At 42.1% G+C, this 7715-nt stretch overlaps 6 non-coding genes across 6 annotated transcripts; 3 read left to right on the top strand and 3 right to left on the bottom strand.

The window, feature by feature from the left end:
- Nucleotides 1-956: 956 nt before the first annotated feature.
- trnan-guu (transfer RNA asparagine (anticodon GUU)) lies at nt 957-1030 on the bottom strand. Its single transcript has one exon. It is a non-coding gene; the product is annotated as a tRNA-Asn (tRNA).
- A 115-nt stretch (nt 1031-1145) lies between these two features.
- trnak-cuu (transfer RNA lysine (anticodon CUU)) lies at nt 1146-1218 on the top strand. Its single transcript has one exon. It is a non-coding gene; the product is annotated as a tRNA-Lys (tRNA).
- Nucleotides 1219-2747: 1529 nt separating this feature from the next.
- trnan-guu (transfer RNA asparagine (anticodon GUU)) lies at nt 2748-2821 on the bottom strand. Its single transcript has one exon. It is a non-coding gene; the product is annotated as a tRNA-Asn (tRNA).
- A 1751-nt stretch (nt 2822-4572) lies between these two features.
- On the bottom strand, nt 4573-4646 carry trnan-guu (transfer RNA asparagine (anticodon GUU)). The gene has a single exon. It is a non-coding gene; the product is annotated as a tRNA-Asn (tRNA).
- A 115-nt stretch (nt 4647-4761) lies between these two features.
- On the top strand, nt 4762-4834 carry trnak-cuu (transfer RNA lysine (anticodon CUU)). The gene has a single exon. It is a non-coding gene; the product is annotated as a tRNA-Lys (tRNA).
- Nucleotides 4835-5943: 1109 nt separating this feature from the next.
- trnan-guu (transfer RNA asparagine (anticodon GUU)) lies at nt 5944-6017 on the top strand. The gene has a single exon. It is a non-coding gene; the product is annotated as a tRNA-Asn (tRNA).
- Nucleotides 6018-7715: the final 1698 nt, after the last annotated feature.

The following is a 7715-nucleotide window of genomic DNA, read 5'->3' as shown; positions in this document are numbered from 1 at the left end:
ATTTTGCCAATAGCATTTGCAGACTTGGGATACGTTTATTTTTCCACCAATTACATTTGAGTCCTGTCCAAAGTGTTATATGATGAGTAGTGTTGGAAAGCCTGGAAATGTTTTCCTTTCATTTTTTTTACATAGAATTTGGTGCCTTGTTGCATGTTAGTCTGAATCCACGGTATATGAATGTTGCAACATTTACCATTTTCTTACATCTCATACCCATGACAATCATACTGAATAAACAACGGAGTAAGACACAACAATAGATGTGCTGTGTTGTTGATAAATGTCTATTTTTATTTCTGAAGATAACAAAAACATTTAGCGCCAAAGCTCCATCCATTTTCTACCACTTACCTGGGACCGAGTAAATAGTCTGAGCAAAGATCTCCTTCCCCTCTTTAGCCACATCGTCCACCTCGAAGAGGGACTTAAGGTGGAGTTTCAGCGGGTTTTGGATCTGCCCAGAGGCTGACTCCAGGTGGGTGATGTCTGAAGATGTTATAGATGTGAAAAAGGCTCTTTTTTTGCTTTACTTTTGCAGTTTTGAAGAAAAGACAGAGGAGACTCCAGTTTGAGTCTTGAACTGCTGTTCAGTGAACTGCTGCTGAAACTTGAACCTAAAAATAGGAGGTGCAATACAGCAAGATTACCATTTACAATACAGTTGTAATATCTCATCAGCATGCTTTCGCACCTTAACTCTTGTTAGGCAAATGACTTTAAGGACAGTTTATGGGTTCAATGGGAAACATTACCTCGCGGCTTTGGATTTGCTGATTTTGAAAAAAGACAGAGGAGCCTCCAGCTTGAGTTTTCCAAATGAAGGTTCCATATTACTGATCTCAACAGGTCGGCCATAGAGAAATATTTCTCGAAGGAACGTGTACAATGCGTAAGGAGACTGTTTTTTGCAGCAGAATGTTTGTATTAAGTAAGGTAATAAGCATAAATGAGGTCGTCCCTGGGTGGGCTTGAACCACCAACCTTTCGGTTAACAGCCGAACGCGCTAACCGATTGCGCCACAGAGACTCTGCCTCGCTCTCCTTGGCAGTGGGCGTGGCGTCGAGCTTCATCGCCCCCACATGGTGGTGGATGCCACGGCATCGCACGGCACGAGAACTACGTCATATGCACGTCATACATCGCCCGGCTAGCTCAGTCGGTAGAGCATGAGACTCTTAATCTCAGGGTCGTGGGTTCGAGCCCCACGTTGGGCGAGATATAATTTTCGATTTTCCGCACCATAAGGCGCACCTGAAAACCTTCAATTTTCACAAAAAACGCCCGTACACATTATAATCCAGTGCGCTTTTAGTGTCAAGTGTTCTATCAGCTTTCTTGAATTTTTCTTCGTGTGGGTGTCACTTTCATAACAATATGACAAAAAGGTTATTTTTTCCATTTATTTATACATTTATTTATACATATTTATACTTTTTTTTTTTTTTTACAGAGGAGGTGGACTCAGGTTCTTTCAGATACTTTCTTAAAACTGAGACTCTGTCTCGCTTTCCTTGGCAGTGGGCGTGGCCTCGAGCAAGCTTTTTTTTTTATATTTGCGTGATGAGACTTGTGTGAACTGCTGCTGATCTTTGTCAAACTAGAACCTAAAAATAGGATGTGCAATACAGCAAGATTACCAATTACAATACAGTTGTAATATCTCATCAGTATGCTTTCGCACCTTAACTCTTGTCAGGCAAATGACTTAAAGGATAGTTTGTGGGTTCAATGGGAAACATTACTTCGCGGCTTTGGATTTGCTACCAAAACCTCCAACTGGTTGCTGACCAGTGGATTGGAAAAACATTCAACTTGGTTGTGAAGGATGAGGCTGCAGCCTGAAGAATGAGTTAAATGTGCAGATCGTATTCTACAGACATGGTGGTAGCATGTCCAAGTTAATCACGATCTGTTGGTAAACACACTCGTCCCTGGGTGGGCTCGAACCACCGACCTTTCGGTTAACAGCCGAACGCGCCACAGAGACTTGTTTTTTATGGTGGGCGGGGCCTCGATAATCCCGCCCCTCACCCCTTTATTCCAGCATGTGTTCGATTTTTGCATGTTTGCATGTAACAAGTAAAGTAGGACACAAAAAGTAGTCAATAGCTTCCTACTCTGACTTGTGAAAGAAAGAGATTTAATGTAAACATTTTCCAAAGTGCCCTGATTAGGTCTGTCAGCCTTTTTGAATTTATTTTTGTTTGTGTGACTTTCATAGCAAGATGAGAAAAAGGCTCTTTCTTCGCTTCCATCCATCCATTTTCTATACCGTCAATCCGTTAATAGGGTAGCGGGTGGGCTGGAGCCTATCCCAGCAGTCATTGGGCGAAAGGCGGGGTACACCCTGGACAGGTCGCCGTCCATCACAGGGCCACATAGAGACAAACGAGACAAACAACCATGCACGGTCACACTCACTCCTACGGACAATTTAGAGTCACCAATTAACCTAACATGCATGTTTTTGGACGGTCGGAGGAAGCCGGAGTACCCGGAGAGAACCCACGCATACACGGGGAGAACATACAAACTCCCTCTTTCTTCGCTTTGCCTTTGCAATTTTGAAAAAAGACAGAGGAGCCTCCAGCTTGAGTTTTCCAAATGAGGGTTGTATTCTACTGATCTCAACAGGTCGGCCATAGAGAAATCTTTCTCGAAGGAGCGTGTACAATGCGTAAGGAGAGTGTTTTTTACTCGGCATAATGTTTGTGTTAACTCAGGTAATATGCATAAAGCAGGTCGTCCCTGGGTGGGCTTGAACCACCAACCTTTCGGTTAACAGCCGAACGCGCTAACCGATTGCGCCACAGAGACTCTACCTCGCTTTCCTTGGTAGTGGGCGTGGCCTCGACCCAGCGTTTTGTACATTTGCGTGATGAGACTTGTGTGAACTGCTGCTGATCTTTGTTAAACTTGAACCTAAAAACAGGAGGTGCAATACAGCAAGATTATCAATTACAATACAGTTGTAATATCTCATCAGTATGCTTTCGCACCTTAACTCTTGTTAGGCAAAAGACTTAAAGGACAGTTTATGGGTTCAATGGGACACGTTACCTCGGCGACTTTGGATTTGCTACCAAATCATCGTTTGTTATTGAGGTGAAAAAGGATTTAATATTTTTGGTCTTTTGGATTTCTAATTATTACTTTTATGCGCATTCATTCCCCCTCTGATATGTAGAGACACGTCAGTATATGGTGACACACCAACGGTGACTAAATACACCAACAGTGGACCATTCCACTGTCCCTTCTGCAGACGGACAACCATATAAAAGACCATTCCTCAGTAAAATGCACACGTTTTAATTATCAGTATTTTTTCACAGGTATGAATCTTTTTTAATTTATTACTGTCATGTCCAGGGAATCCAGTCATGTTTCCACCAGTTCCCCACCTCCTTAAATGTGTATATTCAATTCAATTCAGTTTTATTTATATAGCTCTAAATGACATCAAATGTCATCTCAAGGCACTTTGCATGAATGAATCCAATCAATTAATTTCAAAATAATCCACTTAATTCGTATAGAGCCAATTCAAAAACAATATTCTAGCTAAGGAAACCAACAGATTGCTTTGGAAAGGAACGACTCCCTTTTAACAGAAAGAAACCTCTGGCAGAACCAGACTCAGGAAGGGTGGATTACCTTTTTAAATCTGCTTTATAGTCAAGTAATGTAAATTTAAAAGTTATCAAAAAATGGTCAGACTAGACAGGGTTTTGAGGGGGAACACTGATAACTGTTCACTCTCAATGCCATAAGTCAGCACAAGATCGAGGGTATGATTAAGGCAGTGTATGTATTCTGCATTCCCATTTGTTTTGTGCCAGTTTGTCTTGTCCAGAGAAAGCAGGCATGTCCAAACTATTCCACAAAGGGCCATGTGGCTGCAGGTTTTTGTCCCAACCAAGCAACAGTACACACGACTTGACTCAGTTAATCAACTGATCATCAGTATGCTTTCGCACCTTAAGTCTTGTTAGGCAAATTACCTAAAAGATAGGTCGTATCCAAGTTAATCACGATCTGTTGGTAAACACATTCGTCCCTGGGTGGGCTCGAACCACCAACCTTTCGGTTAACAGCCGATTGCGCCACAGAGACTTGTTTTTGATGGTGGGCGTGGCCTCGATAATCCCGCCCCTCACCCCTTTATTCCAGCGCGTGTTAAATTTTTGCATGTCTGCTGTGTGGATAACAAGTAAAGTTGGACACAAAAAGGAGTCAATAGCTTCCTGCTCTGACTTGTGAAAGAAAGAGATTTAATGTAAACATTTTCCAAAGTGCCAAGATTAGGTCTCTCAGGCTTTTTGAATTTATTTTTGTTTGTGTGTGACTTTCATAGCAAGATGGGAAAAGGGCTCTTTCTTCGCTTTGCCTTTGTAATTTTGAAAAAAGCCTCCAGCTTGAGTTTTCCAAAAGAAGGTTGCATTCTGATGATCTCAACAGGTCGGCCATAGAGAAATCTTTCGCTAAGGAACGTGTACAATGCGTAAGGAGAGTGTTTTTTGCAGCAGAATGTTTGTATTAACTCAGGTAATAAGCATAAATGAGGTCGTCCCTGGGTGGGCTTGAACCACCAACCTTTCGGTTAACAGCCGAACGCGCTAACCGATTGCGCCACAGAGACTCTGCCACGCTTCCCTCGGCAGTGGGCGTGGCCTCAAGCTTCACCGCCCCCTCATGGTGGTGGATGCCACGGCATGGCACGGCACGACAACTACGTCATATGCACGTCATACATCGCCCGGCTAGCTCAGTCGGTAGAGCATGAGACTCTTAATCTCAGGGTCGTGGGTTCGAGCCCCACGTTGGGCGGCATATAATTTTCGTTTTTCCGTACCATAAGGCGCACCTGAAAACCTTAAATTTTCACAAAAAACAGCAGTACACCATATAATCCAGTGCGCTTTTAGTGTCCAGTGTTCTATCAGCTACCTTGAATTTTTCTTCGTGTGGGTGTCACTTTCATAACAATATGACAAAAAGGTTATTTTTTCCATTTATTTATACATTTATTTATCCATATTTATACTTTTTTTTTTTTAAACAGAGGAGGTGGACTCAGGTTTCACCTTCCCAGCACCTGCAGTGCAGCATTGTCTCTCTCCTTAGGCAGGTTCACAACCTTTAACGCTTTGGATCCTGTGACTGAAACTTGCCCTTTCAGGCAGGTAAACAATTCAGAGGTGATAATGACTCTTACGACATGGATGCTGGTGACGCTGACTGTAACAAACCTCTCTGAGTAAAAAGCCTTTTGCATGAGGTGAAACGTCTTCAAGATCCAAGAAGAAGTCCAGTTGCCCTTATTCAAGCTGTTATGATCACAACAACCTGGGTAACTGAGAATCAGATACTTGATCAGATACTTTCTTAAAACTCTAAACCACAAAGGTCTATATCATCTGTTTTTATATCTGCCCTGATGGCTTTTATTCTGTACTGTATCTTTTGTCTTTTGATAGTAACACCTTTTTGTATGCTTTTTATCCATGTTTCCATGTCTGGAGCGCTGTTGTCACTGTTATGTTCACTGTCTTTGTCGTTGTACTCAATGTTGTCTGTGTGTGTGTAAGAAGTTGCAGTTAAAACAGTTCAAATCTACCTATGAATAAAGTTACCTTACCTAACCTAACCTAACCTAACCTAACCTAACCTAACCTAACCTAACCTAACCTAACCTTGCTGATGGGAGCTTTGATGCTCCTGCCAGGAAGTCATGATAGTCTTGAAAGTCTCCTTTAACCCGTCCACGTGTTGATTACTGACCTGTAGTCAGAAACACCAAAAAACGTCTTGGTGTGCAGTCTGTGTTTCTATTTTGCTGCTTTATCTGTCTGGGAAACGAAAAAGTTGAGGCACACATCATGCCTCTGCGTGTATCGCGAAATATCACAAGAAAATGAGAAAATGGCGCCTGCGACGTCTCTGTGGCGCAATCGGTTAGCGCGTTCGGCTGTTAACCGAAAGGTTGGTGGTTCGAGCCCACCCAGGGACGGTAAAACATTTTGGATCCATTGATATAATGGTGGGATTAACTGCACCAGTGCTGACATGAGAAAGGATGAATAAATTAATTGTATTAAATGAAATTAAGGCATTTTGTGCATTCTAGACATGTTCTGTTTAGAATCAGTCATCAAAGCTTTACCCTCTATCAGCATTTCCCTCTCGACCACCAACATTTATCTGGTCAGAGGCAACCTTCCTAATAACAATATAATACAATTATTATGGAGCCACAGAGGTGCAAATTCTAATGAATGACAAAGGTGGGAATACGAAAAAAAGAAGACATCTGGAAACCAAGAGGAGCAAGAGCCCTGAGATCCTGTCATCTCCTCCAGGGACCTCCAGCGTCAAGTCAATGTCGCAAATTGACTTGACTTGACTTGGAGAAGGCAGTGTAGTTGGGACAGACTTTTCAATCTTTTAGAAATACGTGAAAAGTGACCAAGCTGAAATTAATTAGTGACTCTGAGAAATAAGAAGTACCTTTGTTATCCATAGCTTTACAGCAAGTATCTAAATATTGCCAGAATGGATGTAAACTCTTCACAAGTTTACCAGTAAATTACCGTATTTTCCGCACTATAAGACTCACCTGATTATAAGGCGCACCCTCAATTATGGGGTCCATTTCTGTCTTTAACCCATATATAAGGCGCACCTGATTATAAGGCGTACGAATTACCTACTGTTCTCTGATTGGTTTATCGCTGCCAGCACACGTTGTGCATGTTTTACGTGTCTGTGTCAGCGGGAAAAGGTCCGATGGTCAAGGACAACATCTTCGGGAAGTTTTCACACTTATTAACTTATAAACTGCACATCGGTCTGCATTAGTGTTGGGAAGTTCGACTCTTTTGCCTGAATCGGATCTTTTAGTAAATTGAACGAATCTTTGAACTAGTAATTTCATGCATTTTTCCAGCAGGTGGCGCTGTAGCCCTACTGTGGGCCACGGTTCTGTGCACTGAAGGCAACATAGTTTGCTTCAGCTGAGCTGACAAAATACAAAACACAAGATGCCACAAACAATTCAAACCATGTGAAAACCTGCAGCAAATACACAATAAGGCGACTCGTGTCTGTATCCTCCCTGCCTTTGTTGTTTAAAGACGTTTAAACCAGTTGCCATTCTTTTCCAATGTACGATAGCGAAGAGGCAAGTGGCAAAAGTGAAGGGAGAGCGGTGAGTGATGCTGTCAGGTCTCACAGAGGCTCTTAGGTTTTTGTATCTTGTCTTGTCACTTCCTGTTTTATTTTGAAATTAACAACTCCTATCGTTTCAGATAACTTGCCCTTCCTCCCGTGTCATGTGTCTGATTGTCTTCCCTGATTCCCAAGTGTTTCCACCTGTTCCCCTTGGTCCCTCATGTGTTTAAATAGTCTGCGTCTTCCCTTGTCTCGTTGCCAGTGTGTTGAATTGTCTTTCGAGCGTTCGGCCACTAGTGATCCAAGTCTGAGTAATCCAAAGATCTTGTTTATTAATGATTTCCTCTTTGAGAGTGTTTTTTTTGTTGTAAGTTTTGCCATAGATTTAGCCAAGTGAAGTTTTGTTTGTATTGTCGTTTTTTCAGGAGTATCTCCGGTAGAGGAGTGTCTTTGATTTATAATTATAACTTTCATAGCAACTCCATTAGAAGGAGTCTCTTTTGTTTATTGATTTTGTTAAATTTCTATAGAGCCTCCG

This window comes from Leuresthes tenuis, unplaced genomic scaffold (genome assembly GCF_036924035.1).
Source record: "Leuresthes tenuis unplaced genomic scaffold, fLeuTen1.0.hap1 SCAF_22, whole genome shotgun sequence".
Lineage (NCBI taxonomy): Eukaryota > Metazoa > Chordata > Actinopteri > Atheriniformes > Atherinopsidae > Leuresthes > Leuresthes tenuis.
The sequence above is the reverse complement of the archived record's forward strand: the minus strand, read 5'-3'. Positions and strand labels throughout refer to the sequence as shown.